The 24558-nt window shown below is 44.8% G+C and overlaps 1 long non-coding RNA gene across 1 annotated transcript; it reads right to left on the bottom strand.

The window, feature by feature from the left end:
* Positions 1-22672: 22672 nt before the first annotated feature.
* Positions 22673-23677, bottom strand: LOC124659431. Its single transcript, XR_006989579.1, has 3 exons — positions 23271-23677; positions 22914-23003; positions 22673-22748 (listed from the first exon to the last, which is right to left on the bottom strand). It is a non-coding gene; the product is annotated as an uncharacterized LOC124659431 (long non-coding RNA).
* Positions 23678-24558: the final 881 nt, after the last annotated feature.

The raw sequence follows: 24558 nt of genomic DNA, 5'->3' as shown, positions 1-24558 counted from the left end.
TCCACCTGGCTTGCCCTTCTGGCTCCGTCAATCTTCTGAAAAAATAAGACCTTTCGCATAAATTCCGAGGATTTTCCTGAAAGTTGGATTTCTGCACAAAAACGAGACACTGTAACAGCTTCTGCCGAAAACAGCGTTAGTCCGTGTTAGTTGCATCCAAAATACACAAATTAGAGGCAAAACAATAACAAAAGTGTTCGGGAAAGTAGATACGTTTTGGACGTATCAACTCCCCCCAAGCTTAGCTTATTGCTTGTCCTCAAGCAATTCAGTTAACAACTGAGTGCGATAAAAGAACTTCCACGAACACATTTGTTCATATGATGTAAATATTCTCATGATATGGCAAGTACTTAAGAAATTCATAATAAGATACATGCAAATAAAGTCATCTAATAGCTATATCAATCATGGAAAAGGTACCAACAAATTAATAATAAGCATCATGAATCATGTCTATCAGCGAGGATTGCAATGTTCATAAAAGGATATGATAAAGTGGTATCTCACTTGCCCATATTTGTACAGCAAAACATAAATGCTTGGGCACCTTTGAGGTTCATGGAAAGAATGGAAGTGGAGATTTATCAAAGATAAAAGCATCAAAGTTATATCACCATTAATCACATTTTGGGACAAGCATATTATACTAAGAATGACAGTTGTGCTCTCAAGAAAGTGCTCAAAGAAAGGATGGAGACTCAATGCAAAAGTAAAAGATTGACCCTTCGCAGAGGGAAGCAGGGATTAACATGTGCTAGAGCTTTTCATTTGTAAAACAGGAGTAAAATAATTTTGAGAGGTGTTTGTTGTTGTCAACGAATGGTAATGGGTACTCTAACTACCTCATCAACCAGACTTTCAAGAGCGGCTCCCATGAAATTTTATTTTTGGGTGGCACTCCTTCCAACCTTGCTTTCACAAACCATGGCTAACCGAATCCTCGGGTGCCGACCAACAATCTCATACCATGGAGGAGTGTGTATTTGTAAATTTATGAAAGTTAATTAATTGGGGCTGGGAACCCCGTTGCCAGCTCTTTTTGCAAAATTATTAGATAAGCGGATGTGCCACTAGTCCATTGTGAAAGTCCGTCCGGAGTAAATGACAAGATTGAAAGATAAACACCACATACTTCCTCATGAGCTATAAAACATTAACACAAATTGAGAAGCATTTTGAAGGTTTTAAAGGTAGCACATGAGAATTTACTTGGGATGGTTTGAAATGCCATGCATAGGTATTTATGGTGGACACTCTGGAATAACTTGGTTTTCGGGGGTTTGGAAGCACGAGCAGCGTTCCTGCTCGAGTACAAGTGAAGGCTAGCAATAGACCGGGAAGCGACAATCAAGAGAGCGATGAATCGTCATAATTATGCTGGCGGCAAAATAAATTAACGGAGGCATAAAAGTGATACAAGAACTCTGAGGTGAAGTAAATCATTGAGGCTTAATTGACTTTTGTTCAGTCATATGCATGCGTGAGCATGTGCCAAGTTGATTCAAGTGGATTATTCAGAGGAGGATACCATAATGTCATATCTATCTATGAATAAAGCAATGCAAGCAAATATTTATGACATGCTACTCATATTAATAAATTGGAACTAAACATGAGAGACCATGAACTACTAGACTTTCTTAAATGACATATACCTCAAATGAACCAACTAAGCACGCTCACATGGATGAGTATATGTACAAAAATGAAAACAAATAGAGTTCATACCAGCCTCTCACCACAGTCAGATTGTTGTAGATCGTCATTATTGCTTCTTCACTTGTGTAGCTTGAATAATATGGAATGGAAGCATGCTCCAGCCACCGAAAACCATTGAACTCCATAATGAACTTTACAAAACCAAAGAAGAACAGCAAATATTTTTGGTGTTTTCGAATTGGAAACAAGAACAAAAGGAAACAAGCAAACAAAGCAAAATCTTTTTGGATTTTCTTATAGCAAACCAACGATAGCAAATAAAGCAAAATAAAAGCAAGAAACCAAAATAAACAAATGGTAAAGAGAAACAACAGAAATATTTTTGGTCTTTTTGTGTTTTAGGAAAGAAACAAAGCAAAAACAAGAGAATGAAAACTAGAAGAAACACAGAAAAGCAGGATGGCAGAAATCGCCAAAACCGACAAGCAATGACTGAAATCGATTTTTACAAAAATCTTCCGTTTCTCAATTCGAAAAGTGTTCAACTAATGGAAGTTAGATAACAACCTGGGGAACATGCAAAAAAATTGCAACTCAAAATAACGTTCTGGCTGTGCGCATGATTTTTTTTTAGTAACAGTCCAGAATCTGTTTTCAGGCAGCACTTCCCCAAATATCATCTCCCTCTTATTAGAAAACCACTTAAAGAAACTAAACAAGTGTGTACAAGTATCCAGCAACCATAATATGCAAAGAATGAGTGATGCCGGTATACCTCCCCCCAAGCTTAGGCTTTTGGCCTAAGTGGAGATCAACCCCAACGAGGGTCTGGGTTCCACGCTGGTGGATCATACATGGCGTAGTCATAGTAAGGTCCCGATGCAGAAGAAAAAAGCGTGAAGGCTCCTCATGCCTACCTTGTTGATGCGAAGAACTTGCTGCATCGGATGACGAATCGAGGTGTTCCTCGTCCTCCTCCGTTTTGTCTCTTGCACGATGGCCTCCTCCCTCTATGTATGCATTCAGTGCACCTTCCGTGACTGACCAATCCTACCTGGAATCAAGGTTAAATAGAACAGGTGCAGGCAATCCTACTAGTTTTTCAGTTTTCTTAGTTGTTCTCCAAATTTTCTTGTAAAATGTTATTCTGTAAGTCAGGTTACTCAAATTGGATGAGTCAGAAACAAATTCATGCTTAATCATGGAGACTATGTCAAGTTTCTCTATGGGAAGCTGAATATCGAGATGGTGAGGTTCTACACCATGCATAGCTAATAAACGGTAGGCGATGAGACCTCCACAAATTCCGCCCTTCTCACGGTTAGTGGCAAGTCTAGAAGCTATCAAAGCACCCAAATTATAGGTCTTATTACCTTGCAATGCAGCAGCTAGAAAAGCTAAATCCTGGATAGATAATTTACTTCCATTCTTTCTAGCTAGAATGCACTTGGTGATGAAATAAGCAATGTAGTGAATAGCTGGGAGTTGAATGCTACTGATTTTACCACCATCCTCTGAGAAGCTTCTTCCATGACAAATCATCTTGAATAGGTCCAAGAACTCTTGCGGCGATCCCCTTATCTTCTCGCATGATCCCCATTGCGGCACTCTAATTGCTGCACAAAAATCATTGAATGGCAAGTTGACAGCTTTATTATAAATTTTGTACCGAACCATGGGGTTAGATCGCGACCAATTGAATTCAAAATCCTGGACTACGAGACATAGTCAATTTTGCATATTGGCATGGTTCACCAACAACAAAATCATCCAACCCTGCACGACAGATTAGACTTTGAACATCTTGCAAGATTCCTGCACTTCTCATAAAATCAACGCACGGATAGTAAGAGGGGTATACTCCTTCTTCGCGGTGAACTCTCATAACCTATTGCACCTCCAATTCTTGTTGGTTGAGTTGGTGCCTACTCCTTTCCACTTTCTGAAATTTTTCAACAAACAATATAAAATTTGATTTGGTGACATATAATTGAGGGAAACTATCATAGGAACTTGCTAGAGTACTAATCATGCATCAAAACTAGTTTTTACCACTTAGAACAAGCATGCAAGCTCACTAAACATGTTACCTACAGCAGCAAAATATTCAAGATATACTCCACCAAACAAAATTCTACTTGGATAATCGGAGGAGTCACATACCGGAGAGCAAATGTGCCAACTTTCAGACAGAAATCTGGGCTGAGCAAAGAGATCGAGAAATCTTAAGCTCTTGAGCAGAAACGCGAGTGAGAGAAATCTGGTGCGAGTTTTTTCGGGAGAGAGAGTGCAATGAGTGCAAGAGATGAAGAAGTGGGGCAAGGAGGGGCCCACACACCAGGGTGGCGCGCCCCCCTTGCTGGCCACGCCGGCCTGTGGGGTGCCACCCTGGGGTGCCCCACTGGTCATCCCTGTGTGTTCCCAAGTGCCTCGTCGAAAAATAGGACCAATGGTATAATTTTTGTGAATTTTTGAAAACTTTGAAAAATGCACATTTCTGGGTGTTAAATTTATTATTACTGGGCAGAAAAAGATTTTGAAATCTCTAATTAACTAAAGAACTTTGCAAAACAAAAGTGCTACAGCAAATAGATCAAGTGGAGGAAGAAAGAGATGTTGTTTAGCTCTTCTATGCATATAAAATGAATTTGTTAACAAGGGTGATCAAGTCTTGCCACCAAATAAATTTTACATAACATAAGAAGAATTAAACCTCAAATCAATCATGTTACCTTGAATTGTATTGACATTGATCCAATCATAATATTTTGATATCCTTGTTCGAGGCTCATATATAGGACAATCAATGGTTCCCACTTTGATAGTTCTCACATTAGAAATTGTATTAACTCCACATGCTTTCTCAATCCTCTTGGGAAAATAAACGGTATGCTCCTTGTCATCAACATTGAAAGTAACTTTTCCTTTATTGCAATCAATAACAGCCCCTGCGGTGTTGAGAAAAGGTCTCCCAAGAATAATAGACATATTATCATCTTCGAGCATTTCCAACACAACAAAATCAGTTAATATCAAGCAGTTATTAGTAACTTGAACAGGAACATCCTCACATATACCAACAGGAATAGCAGTAGATTTATCAGCCATTTTCAAAGATATATCAGTCGGTATCAACTTATCTAAATAAAGTCTCTTATAGAGAGAAAAAGGCATAACACTAACACCCGCTCCCAAATCACATAGAGCAGTTCTAACATAATTATTCTTAATAGAACAAGGAATAGTCGGTATACCTGGGTCGCCAAGCTTCTTTGGAACCTTACCATTGAAAGAATAATTAGCAAGCATAGTGGAAATCTCCTCATTAGGAATTTTCCTTTTGTTAGAGACAATATCTTTCATATACTTTGAATAAGGAGGCAATTTAATAGCATCAATCAAAGGGATTTGCAGGAATAAAGGTTTCATCCAATCACAAAATTTATTATAGTGTTCTTCTTCCTTTGATTTTAGTTTCTTAGCAGGAAAAGGCATTTGCTTTTGAACCCAAGGTTCTCTTTCATTACCATGTTTCTTAGGAATAAAATCTTCTTTAGTATACTTTTTATTTTTAGCATGCTTTTCAGGTTCATCTTCAACATCTTCTTTATCAGAAGCATCATTCTTATCGTTATCTTTATCATGTTCATTACCACTTTCGGCTTCAAAGCATCGAAATAGAAATACTATTAGGATCATTAACGAGCTCGGAGGATTCTACAACAGTTTTATGTTTCTTTTTCTTTTTCTTAGATGGAGCACTAGTTTCAGGTTCGTTGAGAATCTTGTTCAACTCTTTTGGGATGCCCTTCAGGATATAGAGGATCCTGAGTAGAAACACCGCCTCTAGTTGTTACTTCATAAGCGTGTTTTTCTTTAGAATTATTTTTTAACAAGTCATTTTGCACTTTAGTGAGTTGATCAATTTGAGTTTGAACCATATGAAAGTGTTTAACAAGCATCTTAACATCATTGGAGGTTCTCTCCACAATACCATGCAATTCACTAATAGCTCGAGAGTTTTCCATTAAATGATTCTCTACTCTCATATTAAAATTTTCTTGCTTAACAATATAATTATCAAACTCATCTAAGCATTGAGCAGGAGGTTTTGAATATGGAATATCTTCCCTAGTAAAGCGTTGAAGAGAGTGTACCTCGATCATGGATGAAGGGGGAGTTATCTTACATAAATCTTCTATGGGAGGTAAATTCTTCACGTCTTCGGATTTAATACCTTTCTCTTTAAGAGATTTCTTGGCTTCCCTCATATCTTCATCATTTAATTTAATCATACCCCTCTTCTTCAATATTGGTGTCGGGGTTGGTTTAGGTGTAGACCAATCATCATGATTCCGGCCTATTTTAGCCAATAATTCTTCAGCTTCGTCTGGAGTTCTTTTCCTGAAAACACAACCAGCACAACTATCTAGGTATGCTCTAGACTCAATGGTTAGTCCACTATAAAATATGTCAAGTAAATCATGCTTTTCCAAATCATGTTCAGTCCGAGCTCTAATAAGAGAGCAAAATCTCGCCCAAGCCTCAGGCAATTTCTCTCCATCTTCCTGATCAAAATTATAAATTCTCTGCAAAGCAATATGTTGAGCACTAGCAGGAAAGTATTTCCGGAAGAAAACATCAAGCAATTCTTTTGGACTATTAATAGAATCAGGTGGCAAACTATTATACCAAGTTTTAGCATCATCCTTTAATGAGAATGGAAAAAATTTAGCAACAAAATAAGTACGCTTCTTAACATCATCAGAAAACAAGCTACTCAGAGTAGATAGCTCAATCATGTGTTCAACAGCACTTTCTTTTTCAGTACCACAAAAGGGTGTTTTCTCAACAATAGATATATGAGATAAATCAAGAGAAAATCATAATCCTTATCCTTAATGTTTATAGGAGATGTGGCAAATTTAGGATCAGGAGACAGTTTATATCTAACAGTATGTTGTGCAAGCAACTTTTAAATTTTTCTTGCATCAGTAATAGCATTGCATTTATCAATGAAATCATCATCAAGTTCCACATAATCCTCATCAGGATCATCACTAGAGTATTCAACAGACTCAGGTGAATTAACAGGTGTAGCAGCATTTTCATTAGGAGTTTCAGTATTTTCAATTTGTCTATACCTAGCAATTGTAGCATCTAGAAAAGATCCTAACAAACCATCATTATCAAGCACATCAGAAGCATCATCAAAATTATAAGAGGAACTTTCAGATCTAGCAGAAGTACCAGCATGTGAAGCTTGTGGTGGTGAAACAAGTTTATCTATCACAGATGGTGAATCAAGAGCAGCAGAGGTACTCAGAGTTGTACCTTTTCTTGTAGTGGATGGTAATATGGCGACTTTAGTATCGCGAGGTTTACCCATGATGGAGAATTTGCAGCGAACAATATCAATCCAAGTGAACTTCCAAATAAAGCTATGCTCCCGGCAACGGCGCCAGAAAATAGTCTTGATGACCCACAAGTATAGGGGATCGCAACAGTCTTCGCGGGAAGTAAAACCCAATTTATTGATTCGACACAAGGGGAGACAAAGAATACTTGAAAGCCTTAACAGCGGAGTTGTCAATTCAGCTGCACCTGGAAACAGACTTGCTCGCAAGAGTTTATCAGTAGTAACAGTTTTATAGCCGTAGCAGTAGTGAAATAACAGCAGCAGAGAGTAACAAAGACAACAATAGTGATTATAGTAAACAACAGGATTAAAATACTGTAGGCACAGGGATGGATGACGGGCGTTGCATGGATGAGAGAAACTCATGTAACAATCAAAGCAGGGCATTTGCAGATAATAATAAAACGGTATCCAAGTACTAATCAATCAATAGGCATGTGTTCCATATATAGTCGTACGTGCTCGCAATGAGAAACTTGCACAACATCTTTTGTCCTACCAGCCGGTGGCAGCCGGGCCTCTAGGGAATCTATCGGAAATTAAGGTACTCCTTTTAATAGAGCACCGGAGCAAAGCATTAACACTCCGTGAACACATGTGATCCTCATATCACCGCCTTCCCCTCCGGTTGTCCCAATTTCTGTCACTTTGGGGCCTCGGGTTCCGGACAGCAACATGTGTATACAACTTGCAGGTAAGATCATAAACAACGAATATCTTCATGAATCAATAACATGTTCAGATCTGAGATCATGCCACTCGGGCCCTAGTGACAAGCATTAAGCATAACAAGTTGCAACAATATCATAAAAGTAACATCTACGGATACTAGGCACCATGCCCTAACAATCTTATGACTATTACATGACCAATCTCATCCAATCCCTACCATCCCCTTCAGCCTACAGCGGGGAATTACTCACACATGGATGGGGGAAACATGGCTGGTCGATGGAGAGGCGTCGGTGATGATGATGGCGATTATCTCCTCCAATTCCCCGTCCCGCGGAGTGCCGAACGGAGTTTCCGGTCCCGAGACGGAGTTTCGCGATGGTGGCGGCGTACTCGGATGGTTTCCGGCGACTTCGACTATCCCCCGTGCGTTTTTAGGTCGAAGGCGTTAAGTAGTCCAAAGGAGGGCGTCGGAGGCCAGCCGAGGGGGCCACACGCTAGGGCCGCGCGCCCCCCTCCTGGGCCGCACCGGCCTAGTGTGTGGGTCCCTCGGGCCTCCACCTGGCTTGCCCTTCTGGCTCCGTCAATCTTCTGGAAAAATAAGACCTTTCACATAAATTCCGAGGATTTTCCTGAAAGTTGGATTTCTGCACAAAAACGAGACACCAGAACAGTTCTGCTGAAAACATCGTTAGTCCGTGTTAGTTGCATCTAAAATACACAAATTAGAGGCAAAACAATAGCAAAAGTGTTCGGGAAAGTAGATACGTTTTGGACGTATCACGCCTTTATCCAATATATTAAACAATCCAGAAGCTACGGGTCGTGTCTCCCTTTGGGGAATAGAGCTTTCCCCTCGGGACATCACGTACGAAAAAAGAAAAGCAATAAAGTCGCAAATTTTACCAGACTTCATCGCAGAGTGAATGGAGCTACAAAATACGGGACCCCCCGGATCTATCGAGAACCTGGACTATAAACTTCGACGGGTCCAAGAGATTAGAGGGAGCTGGAGCAGGCGTGATACTAATGTCACCTGAAGGCGACAAATTAAAGTATGTCTTACGGATGACGTTTCCAAACGCGTCTAATAACGAGGCAGAATATGAAGCTCTCATACACGGGATGAAGATGGCGAAGGCTTGTGGCGCAACCCGACTAAAAATCTTTGGCGACTCACAACTGGTGGCTCAGCAGGTCATGAATCAATGTGATGCAGTCAATGAAAGTATGATAGCATACAAGGAAGTGTATAACGAGCTAGAAAAGCTGTTTGATGGATGCGAGGTAAATCACATCAGCAGGTTGAGCAATGATGAAGCCGATGTTCTTGCAAATATCGGGTCGCAGTGTCTCACGATTCCACCAGGTGTGTTTTGGGAGGAAATAACCGAGAGATCTACAAAGCCGAAGAAACCAAAGAAGAAGGAGAAGGATGAGAAACCCTCGGGGGCTACAAAAATAGCATCGGAAGAAGAAGAGGAACAGGACTTAGTGATGATGGTGCAAATTCCATGGATGCAGGCGTACATATCTTACATCCTAAGGAAAAAAATACCCGATGATCCATTTGAAGCAAGGTGAGTTATTAGACGTTCTAAAGCCTTTACTGTGGTCAAAGAGGAGTTATACAAGCGAAGTATTTCGGGAGTGTTACAAAGGTGCGTCACACCCGAAGAAGGACGGTTAATTTTGAAGGATGTACACGAAGGAATATGTGGTCATCACGCAAGCAGTCGAGCTATAGCAGCCAAAGTTTTCCGAGCAGGATTTTATTGGTTGACAGCAATCGAGGATGCAAAAGAAATAGTTCGTACTTGCGACGCGTGCCAGAGATTTGCCGCAAAACCTCACGCTCCGGCAGCAGAATTGATGCCAATACCGCTGTCATGGCCTTTCGCGCAGTGGGGCCTCGATATGGTGGGAAAATTACACAAAGCTTCGCCAGGAGGATACGAGTACATGCTCGTCGCTGTGGAAAAATTCACGAAGTGGATAGAAGCAAAGCCGATAAATTCACCGGACGGAGCATCTGCAATCAAGTTCGTGAAAAGCATTGTCTTTCGGTTTGGAGTACCTCATAGCATCGTCACGGACAATGGTAGCAATTTTACATCCAAGGAATTCAAGGCATATTGTGCGAGAGGTAGGCATCAAACTACACTTTGCATCGCTTGCGCACCCGCGTACTAATGGTCAAGTCGAGAAAGCCAATGGTATCATCCGCAATGGTATCAAGAAGCGTCTCGCTGGCACCGTTGGAGAAAGCTCGACATACTTGGCCGTAGGAGTTGCCTAGTGTGTTGTGGAGTATTCGAACAACACCAAATACAGCGACACAAGAAACTCCGTTTTTCCTGGTCCATGGAGCTGAAGCAGTAATGCCGATAGAAATAGAGCATGATTCTCCGAGAGTAACGGAATATGACGAAGAGGCATCAAGGAAAGCATTAGAGGATGATGTCGATGCACTGGATGAAGCTCGAGACGAAGTGTTATCGCGGGTCACTAAGTACAAGCAAGATCTGAAGAATTACCACAGTCGACGATTCCGACCACGATCCTTCCAAGTAGGTGACTTAGTTCTTCGGCTGACACAAAAAAGCCATGAAAAACTCGAGTCGCCGTGGCTTGGCCCTTACATCGTCACAGAAGTAATCGAAGGAGGAGCATACAGAATCAAGGACAAGAAGACATGAGTTGCCGAGCCAAATCCTTGGAACGTGGCGCAGCTCAGGCGTTTCTAGGCCTAGAAGTCGAAATATAGTTTTCCTTGTAAACATACAATGTACTGAAACGCCCGCGAGTTTTCAGACGCACTCTTTTCCTTTTTCAGGGCACCGAGTGGGGCTGAAAAAGGTTTTTAATGAGGCGGACTCGCGGTGCTGCAATATAATAAAGATAGTGGAAATATACATCTTTTTCTTTGACAGGCTCGGGGGCTTGCGCCTAGAAGTTACAATATATATATATATACATTGCCGACGAATACAACTTGCAAAAAATATTTCGCCTTGGTGCAAAGCACCTCGCAAAATAAAATGAAGATACAAAGTAGTGATCAACCAAAAAAAGGCTCCGGGGCTAATATCCGCAAAAATAGTATACTCAATATAATTTATTTTGCCTTGGTTCAACATCGCATACACAATAGAGAAAATCGCCACCGAAACACTCGGGGGCTTGACGGGAAAAAATATATCCAGTGGCTTTACAATATAGATTATGTTTACAACATACAAGATGCAACTACTGAGAAAAATCGACAAGATAAAGGAAAAACTCTCAATTGCTACCTAGTATGTCATCTATGGTTATTCGCTCAGTATTTGAGCACGAGTACTATGTTCAGCATAGGTACCCTTCACGAAGAACTCAGCGTCCATCCGAAGCAATTCATCCATCATGTCTTCCGCTACAGGGGTCACAACATCATCGATTTTGTCAATATTCCTCTTCCTCTTCGCCATCTTGGCCTGGCACTTGGCAACAATTCGACTCATGTTCAACTTCGGATAGCATATTTGTATCATAATCATAGCAAATCTCGCACCGGTAGACAATTGGGCCCGCACAAATCCATGGATTCGAGGTGCATCCCGAAATTTATCCATCAGAGCAGGAAGGGTTTCTGGCATCTTGTTGCGCGGGAACATGGTGCTGTAAACTAAGGACAATGTCCTTGTGCAGAAGTTGAGAAAATCACGGACCTGACTCGCGCGATCTTGAAATCTAACGATTTGGCGAGTACGTTCAGGCGTAACCCAAAAATTAGAACCATGCTCCGATGCAAGTCTGAGAAGCACATTGGACCGAGCTTCAACACGTTGATCTTCGGCAGCGGTATCCAAAAAAAGAACCTGTTTTCAGGGAAAGAATCAGAGAGGAAGGAAAAATAGCAGGAATAGAATCAAGTACGATTAAGCGAACAAAGTATACCCGTCATATCCAAGATGGAATCATTCATCAGTTGAAGCATGTAATTCTCTCGAGAAGAAGCTTCGGCAGCCTCAGTAACCGCGGCCTCTTTTACAACTATAGCATCCTGAGCCTGCTGAAGCGCAATCTTTTCCCTATCCATTGATTTTCGGGACTGCTCCATTATTATAAGTGCTTGCTTCTTCATAGACTGAAGCTGTTGGCGAAGTTCTTTCAAGTCTTGTGTTGAACCCTTACTCGAGGAATCTTCGATAAATTCATCATCAACAGGCATTTTCTTCGAGTAGGAGGAAGCAGGAAAAGCATCGGAGGGACGAGGAGTTGAAGTGTAGTTATCAAATATCAACTGGAAAATAAAAGTTTCGACATCAATCATCAAGCAAAAATAAACTTCCCTTGATTTTCATAGTGTTTACATGGATATTACAAAAGGAAGGTTCCTAATGAACTAAGGAGGCAGTTGTCGCCAAAGCTACTATGGCGACAGCATCAAAAGAGAAACAAAACAAAAGAGAAGACAAGGTGGTCTACTTGACCTCCGGCTTCGATGAACTAGGAGCGGGAGTTGGCTTGCATCCGAGGTAGGCGAGGATTTTCTTCGAGTTTGGCTTGGCAGCCTTAATCAAAGACTGCCACCTCTTCGTTTCCATCTCCTTCGTGTCGCCAACTCTCGCCCAGTCGACATCTTGTTGGCTGTCAGCAACCAAGGCGATAGTACACCAACTTTCAAACCTTCTTGGCGAAGTTTGAGCCCAAGATCTTCTTGAGAATTGAAGCACTTAGCGAGAGCAGTAAAAGGCGTGGGTTCTTCCTTCTTCGTGAAGAAGTAGGGAAAAAGTCCCGATAGACCTGTCCTAGCTTCGGCAAGGCCTTCGCGTGCCTCATCTCCATGGATCTCAAGGAGGGAAAGCGCGTCAAGAAGGCGATCACCTTCAGGATTTTCCAGATCATAATCTTGTTGCGTTTTCCCTAAATGAGTAAAAAGAAGGTTGTCAAGAAACAGCGAGCAAGGACAAATATGACGACCCGAAGAAATGGCAAGGATCTGAGTACTTACTAACAAAACGTCGACTCTGCGACTCCAAGCGAGTAAGAATTTCTTTTTCACGAGCAGACTGTTGAGCTATATTGTCGCTCAAAGAAGTTTCCGCGTCATGAAGTCTTTTTCGAAGATCTTCGACGGCGGCAGCATCTGCTTCCGCTTTCTTGCGGGCTCTTTCGCTTTGCTCTAACTTGATAGCAAGAGCGTCAGCGCGTTTGTTGGATTCCGCAAGATTCTCTGGCATAAGGAACGACAGTAAAATGTCATGACAAAATAATGAAGGAGTATATTCAGCATAAGAGGCAGATAAAAATAGTACCTTCAAGCTTCTTGGCATGGTCACGGTACCCGACGAATTGGGTACCGAGACGGATAAATTCCTTCACCAAAGGCTGAAGAGAAGGCCAAATGAAAAGAGAAATCAATATAGGAAGTGAAAGTTCGATAGCACCAAGCAAAAAACAAAGGGAAGTCGAAAACACCGAAATGCTTGGCACGTAAAGAAAAAGAGTGAAAAACTTACGTCATCCAGTGAAGGAGTCGTGGAACCACCAGTTAACGGGATAGGTTCCTTGGTTGGTTCTACCCTAACTCTCTTTGGTGAAGAGGCTCGGGGGCTCGCAACTGGAGTTGGATGCTCTGTGTCTTGTTGAGGAGGCGAGGTTTCGTCCCCATCAGGTTGAGCTTCAAAGACAACTAAAGTACGAGACGTACTCGTTCGAGCAGTCATGTCAATAGGTGGATTTTCATCCTCGTCGCCACTACAATAAATAAGGCGACAAGATAAGAAAAAATATAGACAAAATATCGAGAGCAAACAACAAAGAGCAGCAAGAACTTACGAGCTGACAAGGGCATCTTCGTAAGGGTTGAAAGTTGTCCTTTCTTCAGTAAGAACAACTTCTTTGGCAGGAGGTGCACCGGTTTTGGAGGTGCCGGAATCGACAACCTCGTCCCCTTTTCTCTTGTTCTTTGGAGAAGCAGCTGGGGGAGGAGAGTGTGTCGATGCGGTGCCTCGGATTCAACTTCTTTTTCAGAGGATGCCGCGGATTTTTGAGAACCCGCGATTTCACTCTCAGGGCGAGAAGTACCCTGGTTGTCGTCGGTGACAACAGCCCGTTCTTCGACTTCTCCACCTTCGGGAAGGGAAGGAAGAGGCGACGCAGTTTTGTGGTTCTAGACAAGATAGAAAAAGTATCGACAGGAATTTGTATCAACAACAGCAGACGAAGAAATAGCAGTACAAAAAGAGAAAAGAAGAGAGTGCATGAACAAGCAGATGATAAAGATATATTACCTGCGGGAGTGCGTTGGTCGCGCTATATGGTGTCACACGGCAAGATGACGGGACGGTGTCTTTCTTGCTAAGCGACGAGATCTTTCGGACAAGTTTTTCTAAGTCCTTGACCGACAAATCTACCAACAGGCGATCCACATCTTTGTCGCCAGCATACATCCAGAGGGGGTTTTTGCGAGCTTGCAGAGGCTGCACCCTAATCCTAAGGAAGTACGCCGTGATTTGGATACCCGACAATTCTTGTCCACGGGTATTTTGAAGCTCGTGGATGCGTGTCATCAGCGCATCTGTCGCCGCTTTTTCTTCGTCGCTAGCCTCTGCATTCCAGGACCGGCGGCGACAGATTTTTTCGTTGCCATCGAAAGGGGGAATGTTGTGTTCCACCGAGCCATGGATCTCCTCGTGGATGTACAACCATTTTTTGTGCCACCCTTGAACTGAGTCAGGGAATTTGACGTCAAAGTACTCGACATCAGGGCGGACGCAGATCACAACGCCGCCTATGTTATAGGCAACGTTGGGAGAGCCATTACGGAGAAGGAGGAAAATGCGCTTCCATAAAGCCCAGTTAGGCTGGACTCCAAGGAAAGATTTGCAAAGAGTGATGAAGATCGAGATATGGAGGATAGAGTTGGGAGTAAGATGGTGAAGTTGCAATACGTACACAAAAAGCAACCCACGCAGAAAATCGTGAATGGGGGAAGAAAGGCCGCGGATGAGGTGGTCAACGAAACTGACCCGATACTCGATAGGAGGGGATGGATAACTCTCCTCGCTGGGGAAGCGCAGCGAGTCTTTCTACTTGCTGATCCCAAGCTTCTTCAACAAGTTGATATCTTGGGTGGAGATTTTGGATCTCTCCCACTCAGTGCTCCCCAGATCCGCGGTCGCCATCTTGGACTCAGGAGTGCTGTGCCTGGTGAGTCTACATGGTGGCATCAACAAAGGCGTAAGCGCAAAGTGAGAGTGTGGCTGAGCTCAAGAAGTGTTGGGCGCAATGGGAGATTTTTGCAGAGGAGAGCAGAGGCGCGGCGTGAATGAAAGGGTGAACGGAGGAAGAAGATGACCTTAAATAGAGAACCGGCGAAACGACGCACCGTTGGATGGAAAAATTGTGATATGGATGTTGTACACGTGGATGGAGGTAAAAGCGTATTTTCACTGTGAAGGAAAGGAACAGGTGCTACAGTGCGTGCGCCAGGAAAAGTGGAGGACGTGTGTCCCCCACTCGCGCGACGTGTCAACTTGATAAGAATTTTGGGCCCGCAAGACAGAGAGAGAGCGTTGCTCGCATCTTCCCGATACAATGGTCGTGGCTATCGTCAGCACTGACGTCACTTTATCATTGGAAAATGATCGGCTTTGGTAATTTGAACATTGGCGACAAAGAGTGATGACTGGTAATTTCGAGAGCCTTTGATCAAATACAAGTTTTTGCTCAAATGCTCGGGGGCTACTTTTGAAGAAGGAAATTTCGGGTATGACAAAATAGAAATGGCGAGAGCCTATGATCAAATACAAGCATTTGTTCATAGCCTCGGGGGCTACTCCCATCGGGAGCGCTGGTCGCGCACCCGATAGATATGAAAAGTTCGAGAAAGAATAACAATATAGCGACAGAAGGTACTAATTTGTTGAGCCTACAACCAAGTATAAGTCCTTGGCTGTAGCCTCGGGGGCTACTCCCATCGGGAACGCTGTTCGCGTGCCCGATGAAATTATAAAAAAAAAAAGAAGAAGAAGTGAGCATATTTCGAGTTATACAAATAACTCTACATATACTCCCATCGGGAAGGCAAAATAAGTCATCCGTTGACTCAATAAAATGTGTTATTCCAACAGCCGAAAAAGCACTCGACAATATATTCTCAGAGCGCCAAAGTCGCGAATAATCTCTGAATGCCGCAAAACTTTGCGAAGGTAAGACCCCAGATCCGTTCTGAGCGGCGTGGCACCGTCTCTGACGTCGGTTTGCTACTTTTTCCGTATCAACAGATACGAAGAAAAATCCTAACGGACGCGTTAGGTACCCGATAAATATGACTGGGACTCGACAGAATGGTAAGACCTTAAGCGGCACCTGTCGAAGTTAACACCAGTATCCCGAGATCATGTCCAGGGACGTGATCTTGAAGTAGGTTTTTGCGGATTGCCACTAGAGCAGTTAACTAGTACCTGATCCGTCAGATGAACTAGCCCCAACTACCATTATCCCTGTACAATATATAATTGTGTGTTTAAAGATATGCAATAAAATCGACAAAGTTATTGGATGATTGTAAAGTTGGAGATTTTCCCTGATTCTTCGATTAAAGCAAAATCTCGGGGGCTACTGACATAGGCATCCCCAATGGGCCTGCCGAAGATGGTACCCGGGGTTTACTGAAGGTCCACAAGTCGAAGAATATGAAGTTCGGAAGCCCAGTTATTATTAAGGAAAGTTAGAGTTGTATTAGAAAATATAGAGACTTGTAACTTTACGGGACGGGTTAGAAACCCTCCCGGACTCTGTAACTTATGTATTACGAATACCTCGGCTCCACCTCCTATATAAGGGGGAGTCGAGGGACAAAGAAAGGATCGAATCCATTGTCAACATAACCCTAGTTTCTTAATCGTCGAGTACTTTTCGGCTGAAACCTTCAAGATCTACTTGCCCTCTACTTCCAACGAAACCCTAGTCTACAATACGTAGGCATTGATAAGTTAATACCTTGTCAACGATAAACAAGATGCAAAAGAAGGTGATGACTTAGAAAATACGAAAGTGTGAGATACATTTGTGATATGCAAATTGTGTGTTGCACTTTGTGTCCATTTGAATTATATGTTGTGTGTCGTTGTTGAACTACGTCATTTTGTGTGTCGTTCTTGAACTATGTGATGTGTGTTACACTTTGTGTCCATTTGAACTATGGTATATCATTTGTTTCATGATTTATATGTGAGTATTTGATCTTGTTGAATGCATAGTAATGTAGAAAGTTGTTTTCTGCACCCGCGCGCGCTGTATTTTGGCGCGCCCGGCGGAGGACCCATTTTACCGCCCACGCACGCGCTACATTTTGGCGCGTCCGGCGAGGCAAATTTCCGCCCATCGCGCATCATACGTTTACAGCGCGACAGAAGCGAGGTTTAGCGTGCCGAAATATAGTACGCCTGTTGGAGATGGTCTAAAGGGCAGACACGCAGATCAACCTACGGCCGGGTGGTCGTTGGCGGAAGCAACCCGCGCATGGAATAGCACGGCCATGCCCTTTTGCGTGCCTCGCTTCTGCGTTTAAAGAGAGTACGAGTAGACGGGCGGGGGCTCCGTCGCGGTCACCCACGCCGGGAGCCGCGAGGGCGACGGCGGAAACTGCACTCGCTGGATGGGGACGCCCTGGGGCAGCGAGGCGGGCCCGGCGCTGGGGGCCGGCTGCCACGACGACCACAGCGGTGGGGGCGGCGAGGCCGGGGGCGGGGTGGGCACGCCCTGGACGGGCGGAAACGCCGGCGCGGCCGAGTAGGCGCTGATGGCCGGCGGCAGCGGCGGCGTGGTCATCCCCCGAGTGCCGATCGTGCACAGGCGGATGCCTTGGACCGCGGTGGCGAGGTCGCGGATGGCCGTCGAGAGCTCCTGCTGCGAGAGGAGGGGAGCGGCGTCGGCGGCCTCCGCCATGGACGCCGCGTCGCCCGTGGAGGGCGGCGGCGAGCGCGGCGGCAAGTGCGCGGCGGCGGTGGAGGCCGGCGGCGTCTCGGAGGTGGCGGCGATGGTGGCGGCGGGTTGGCCCGAAGACATGATCGTAACCGAGGAAGCTGATACCAAATTGGTAGAGTCAGCTAGTCTACCTGGTCTAGGGCGTAGATTGTAGGGGTGGAAGTGTGCTGGACGGGGAAGAGGAAGGCGGCGCTGGCGGCTGGCCGCCGTCGCGAGGTTGGAGGAAGGCGGCGCAAGGGGAAGAAGCGGCGGCTAGGGCAGGGAAGACCGACTCCTCAAGGAGTCGGCAGTAACGATCTATAAGATCAGTTTATTGCCTGATTTCTCACGTACGTTTTACAGCAGTATAAATAAGCTAATGAAAAGGATAACTGGGCTAAGCCCCTAATTTAGGCCCACTAATGGGCTTCCTCCTGCTATAGGCCAAACCGGTCATAACACTATTATACATCCAATATCTAGACATTATACACCATTTGGAAGCTCACATAAAAATTCGTGAGTTGTTACTTCTTTTTGTGATTGATCAGTTCCTACGCTGGAGAGGTCTACAACACATAACATACAATAAGCTAGCAAGCCTTTAAGTGAAAATGGTTGCAGTGGTATAACTGTATAAGTGAAGGTGGTACTACCAAACATATGAAAGCTAGGATATTACCGAACATATAAGACAATGTCACTTGTACGAAATCAACTCCGCTGCACCAATTAGTCCCCAACTCCCCATATTATACCAGGAGCTTAGCCTGCATATCTTCTTGCCTATCTGACGACATGATCAATCTGTGTATCCGGTGCGCTCTCTACTTCTGCATTCAAAACAGTCTTAAGGTTGACTAAAGCTTTGATTCCACAGAGGAAGCCAAAGTGAGAGTGAACAAAATATAATCCCTAGTTACTAAAAAGTGGAATTGTTCAATTATTAAAAGATGTTTTTTTTCGAAGAAGTTACTACAGATCGAAAGAAATACAGTGTTCATAACTGGAGCAACTCCATCTACTTACCAGATGGATATGTTACGCTCCTGAGTGCACTCTCAGTTTGGCCTGGCTCCACCTGTTGTGTCGCAGAATTGAGAAAACTATTTCCTTGCCATAACACAAATATTCTTGCGAAGAGCCACATTGTTTGTTCCTTTTTAACTTGACATGTATTTTTCCCAATATAAATTTGAAGACCAAAGTTTATACGAAAAAGAACATATTTAAGTTTCACAGCACCAGATAAAAATCTCACAATCTCAGGCAAAGATTTTGCAGCGAGAGTATTTAACACAATTGTACAACATCATAGGTTGATGAAACCATGTTTCGATTTTAAAATGTATAATTTTTTTTCTAGCTATATATGTTCGAATATTATGCTTGGTAGCAGATTTCAGATGAGTATAGAAACAAATTGCGGGTATAGAACATACACTAAGATATCCAACTAACAAATGTCAATCAAGAAAAATATGGATGTCTCTTAAGGTTATCATTTTCGAATAAGCTTTGACTAATTAAAAATTACTATGAACAATAATTCATATGCACTGAGTTGATCTTTCATCTTGAAATGCTAAATACGGATGGTCCATATTATTGGACGGATACTTATTTGAACCTGCAAAACATAACTTACAATTTATGCAAGATAATAAGAAGTGACAACTAAATATATGGAATCAGTATATAAAACATACAGTTTTGTACATGCATGATTTGATATTTCTCAAGTTACTACTATCCATTACATGCTCGAACACTGTTTATTTCTTCTCAGGAAATGACAGAAAAAACATGTCCGAATTTCTACCACGTCATATTAAAGCATGTGGCTATATAAATAAAGAAGAAATGGTTTTGTAAATTGACGAAGTAGCATGCTACCTATGGATAAGATCGGACAGTTGATCCTGGCCACATTTATCACTATTGGTAATGTGTAGCATCATCGATTATTCATCTGATAGTCTTGTCGTAAATTTTTTTTGGATTGTCAGAAGTTCTCAGATTCAGTTCTAACTACCTACCACTAATCGGGTTGTTGGTAACCTAACACCATAACAGTAAAATTCCCTGAGATAACACGATTAAGAGCAGTTTGCTCATCTCGAATAGCAAGTTACTATGAAAATAAAGAATGGTATCAATGATACTGTTGATACATAAACTGCATATGTAGCAAAACCAACCAAACTTAAGACCCTTCTCAAATTTAACAATCCTCTTCAACCTTGCTCCATATGTTGTTCATTAGAGCATCTCCAACAGGCGCGCTATATAGGCCGCGCGGCATAAAAACGTCCGATATAGCGCGCGCGGGAGGGAAAGTGGCGCTCCAGCAGGCGCGGTAAACGGCGCGGCGCTGTAAAAATTTTAGAGCGCGCGGCGTTTTGCACAATCCGGAGCGGCATATCTGGCGCGTCGGCTACAGCGCGCGGCATCGCTCGTCCAAGCGCGAAAAATCCCCCGCGCTGAAACTTCCGCCTCCGCGTCGCTGCCCCGAGCCCAATCCGTCGTCTCCGCGCGCCGCCGGCGATCCCGACGATGGACGACCCCTCCGGCAACCCGCCAACCCCTCCCTACTCTGTCACACCCTCCGCCGCCGCCACTTCCGCCGCGCCACCGCCAAACCCTAGCGGCGGCGCCGACGCCGGGAACCCAACGGCTGCTGCGCGGGCGCTCTTCGTCCCGCCGCGCGGGCACCGCACGCAGGCGCCGTCGCGGCGCAGATGGCCGCGCAGGGCGCCGGCAACGCGCGGCCCGCGCCGAGGAGGGGGAAGGCGCCGTCGACCAAACGGCCGCACCTCGGCCCCGCCGCCGTCGCGCCACCGAAGAAAGCGAAGGCGCCCGTCCCCCGCCGACAGCCTCCTCCTCCGGCGCCGAACCAGGCGCCTCCTCCTCCTCCTCCTCCGCCGACCCAGCCGACGCCTCCGTCCGGCAACCGCGCGGGCGCACATATGGTGGATGGTGAAATGCCCGAGAGGTAAAAAACACTACTTTTTTGTCGAATTGTGGTTTAGATGCATACCTAGCCGATGGTAATGAATTTCATTGCAATGTAGAGTGGATGATGCGGCATTCATGGAGACAATGAATGTTGGATCCTCGTTCTTGCATGACGATGAAGCCGCCGATGGGGAGGAGGAATATGAGGATGTAGATGAGGAAGGAGAAGGGTTGATTGAACCTCGCCCTCCCGGCCGGGCCGCCAACTACACCATAGCGGAGGACAAGTTGCTTTGCAAGACGTGGTTGACAATTGGAATGGATCCAACAACCGGTACCGATCAAACAAGAGAAACATATTGGATGAGGATGACGGAGTACTTCAACACAAACACAAGTGGGATCGAGCGAACCATGCGCTCACTTCGGTCCCGTTGGTCCGGTATCAACACCGATTGCCAAAAATGGGCGGGCGTGCAAGCCAACATCGATGTTCTCAATCCAAGTGGCACTAATGAGAATGATAGGGTAAGTCATTCTACTATGTTCACCATATGGCTCATATGAGAAGAATACGGTTGTACTTCATATGGCTCATCTATTTTCTTTTCCGCATATGTGTAGAACTCCATGGCTCAAGGATTGTTTAGGGATGTGGGAAAGAAGAACAAGAAAGGCAACAAGATTCTTGGCAAGCCATTCACCTTGCATCATTGCTATGAAGTGCTAGGGAATGAAGAGAAGTGGAAGACGCGCGGCAAGTTGGATGCGGCAACTATGGCGGCCAATGCTACCGGTGATGCAACAATCATCGATGATGATGATTCAAGTGATGAAGGGAAGAAGAGAAGCTCCACTCCTCACTCCGTCAACAATGGGCGGAGGAATGTGCATGGTAGGAAGACCGCCAAGGAAATGAAGGGAAGGAAGGCCGGAGATGATGACATTGCCATGGCTATGGAGAGGATTGCAAATGCAAGGTTGCAAGCAAATGAAGATAGAAAGATGCAACGAAACTTGGAGAAAGAGGCTATGGATGCTATTGAAGCTAGGAGAGCCGCTTTGGAGGAGAGGATTGCCGCCAACGAGGAGAGGAAGTTGGCTTTGGAGGAGAAGAGGCAAGCCACCGAGGAGCATGCACGCCTAGCGGAGGAGGAGAGGAAGCTTTTCTTGATGGATACTTCCCATATGGATGAGAGACAAAAGGAGTACATCAACCTTCTTCGCGATGAAGTGTTGGCCAAAAAGAGATTGTTGGTAGCCAACATGAACACTTCCACTACCGGCATGTTTGGAGGAGGCATGCCGACGTTTGGAGGAGGCATGGGAGGCATGGCCGGCATGGGAAGCATGCCCATGCCCACCATGGGAGGCATGGCCGGCATGGGAGGCTATGGAGGCATGGCCGGCATGGGAGGACCAAGCTATGGAGGAGTGTTTGGAGGGACCATGGGAGGCTCCATGAGTGGTGTGTATGGGAGTATGCGAGCACCACCGGGAGGCTTCGTGTCTTCCATGAATGCTACTATTCCTCCTTCAACCCAAGATGACGAGGAGGAAGAAGAAGGTGTTGACTTGGAAAATGCGGAAGTGTGATATGCATTTGTGATATGCATTATGTGTTCCACTTTGTCCATTTGAACCATATGTCGTGTGTCATTGTTGAACTACGTCATTTTGTGTGTCCTTGTTGAACTATGTGATGTTGTTGCACTTTGTGTCATTTGTTTCATGAATTGTGAATGCAATTATGTGTGTTTATTTGATCTTTGTGAATGCAAAATAGTCTAGAAATCTGTTTTCCGCGCCGCGCGCGCGCTGTATTTTGCCGCGCCTGGCGGAGGACCATTTTTCCTGCGCGCGCACGCGCTGCATATTAGCGCGTCCAGCGGAGGAAAAAACGGCACAGCGCGCGCTATCTGTTTACCGCGCGCGGATTCTTAGTTTTAATGCGCCGCGATATAGCGCGCCTGTTGGAGATGCTCTTAGAAAAAAGATACGGAGTAGTTGAAACATACTTTCCAGGAGAACAGGCTAATATTTCTTTCAGCTCTTCAAGCCTCAATAGTCTAGCTTTCACCTGCATTAAAGAATGTCATCTCTACTATGTTTACGGAAAAAAAATTAGATTAATATCTGATTGGTGCTATTTCTGTCTATATCTTGAAAATTGAAAAAAATGCTTATATTATTTCAGGATAGATACATATAGAAAAAAGATTAAATCCGACCAGGGACAACTCACTTTGGATCAGGTCATCTACTTTGAATTAAGAATTAAGCCTGCCGAAGACCAGAGGCACCCAGATTGGCCTGGCATCGATCAGCAACATGCCTGAATATATTAATCAATAGACAGCACGGACCAAAATCAGTAAGCAATCAGAGAGAAAAAAGAAAAGGAAAGCTTTGCCCGGTCATTAAAAGAAGCTGCGGAGATACAGATTACATAACGAAAGTAACCAATAGTTGGTGGACTAATTTCTGTTCAAGCTGACCATGAAGCTTGCCCAGAGAGCCGCTGCTGATCGGGACTCTGAAGCCATCGGAACAAACCAGCGCGCAGAGAAAGACAGTAAAACGGCAGTTGCCGGCAGCGCACCTCCCATGCGACCATGGTGTCCTGGTTGATGCCCTTCCTTCCCTTCTGCATGTGGAAGCACGGCGCCGCCCTGGCGGAGAAGCGCCCGCGTACGTCCTCCTCCAGGCGACCCGCACGAGCTCCTCCGTCAACATCTCCCCTTCGTCGATGGAGACCTTCCTGCCGTCGACATGCCGCGGGAGTCCGCGGGGATTGTCAGCGTCCGGCGGGCTTGCCGTCGTTCACCTCAGTGCTCGTGGTGCTCGCCGCCTCGGTCTTGTACTGCCCCGGGGCCGGAGTTTCCCGTGGTGAGCCGCGCCATCTCGCGCATCGACAGAGGAAATCCCAAACGCCGGCGTGGGAAATTAGCAGGAGAACGTGGGAGGTGAGGAATTAGTAGGGCATGGGAGTCCCAACGCCACGCTCCCAAATCGCTGGCCGTCGGGGCCGCCGTCGATGAGGAAGCGCGGCGGGGAAACTGGAGTGGACGACGTGGGAGCGCGTGAACGGCGGCCATGACGCCAATGGAGAACCCGACTCAAGCGACGATGGCAGGTGACGGAGGATCTCAGTAAGGGGAGAAGTCATTGCAAGGGAAGAGGCTGAAGCCGGCAGCAGCTGGACTTCGACGATGGAGACAATTTTTCTAGCCTGGCCGACGGGGATTGGGGAGGAAAGACGAAGTGGGCAACAATTAGGATTGGGAGGAACAAGGTTGGGGCACCGCTTTACCGCTGTGACCGATGGAGACCGGAAATCAGAGGTACAACAGGCGGAAAAATAAATAAAAAATTAAGATGACCGGTTGCATGTGCATTAAATAACCGGAAGCCTCCCGGTAACCACGATTTTAACACACAAAAATAAAGGAGGGCCAAAATTACCAGACGGAAGAACGGAAACTACCCATGCCCATCTACAGTGAAAAAACCTGATGTGGAAATACCTGATTGGGTGAAAACCTACCATCTACAGTACCTAAAATTTTATGGTTTAGGCAATGAGGGTCAGCTTTGATATAGTTAATAATATACATATAAATGCATGTACAATGCATGGACTTTTATGTAGGCGCTTAATCTTAGATAACCGATGCGGGCTCACCTAGCGCCGGGAAAAGGAGTTCTGTCTCCAATGCTAATCGCTAATTTAAGGGTGCTAAAGGAGGAAAGAGAAGCAGTTTGTTGTGAAAAAACTAGGCAAGCGCCCGACATAAACTTTTGCGTCGATGGTAAGCCTGCTCCCGGGATTTAGCAACGTAACTGTCGATTGGTCGGGATTTTCATCCTAGGGTCGACTAATAGCGTTC

This window comes from Lolium rigidum, chromosome 6 (genome assembly GCF_022539505.1).
Source record: "Lolium rigidum isolate FL_2022 chromosome 6, APGP_CSIRO_Lrig_0.1, whole genome shotgun sequence".
Classification (NCBI taxonomy): Eukaryota; Viridiplantae; Streptophyta; class Magnoliopsida; order Poales; family Poaceae; genus Lolium; species Lolium rigidum.
The sequence above is the reverse complement of the archived record's forward strand: the minus strand, read 5'-3'. Positions and strand labels throughout refer to the sequence as shown.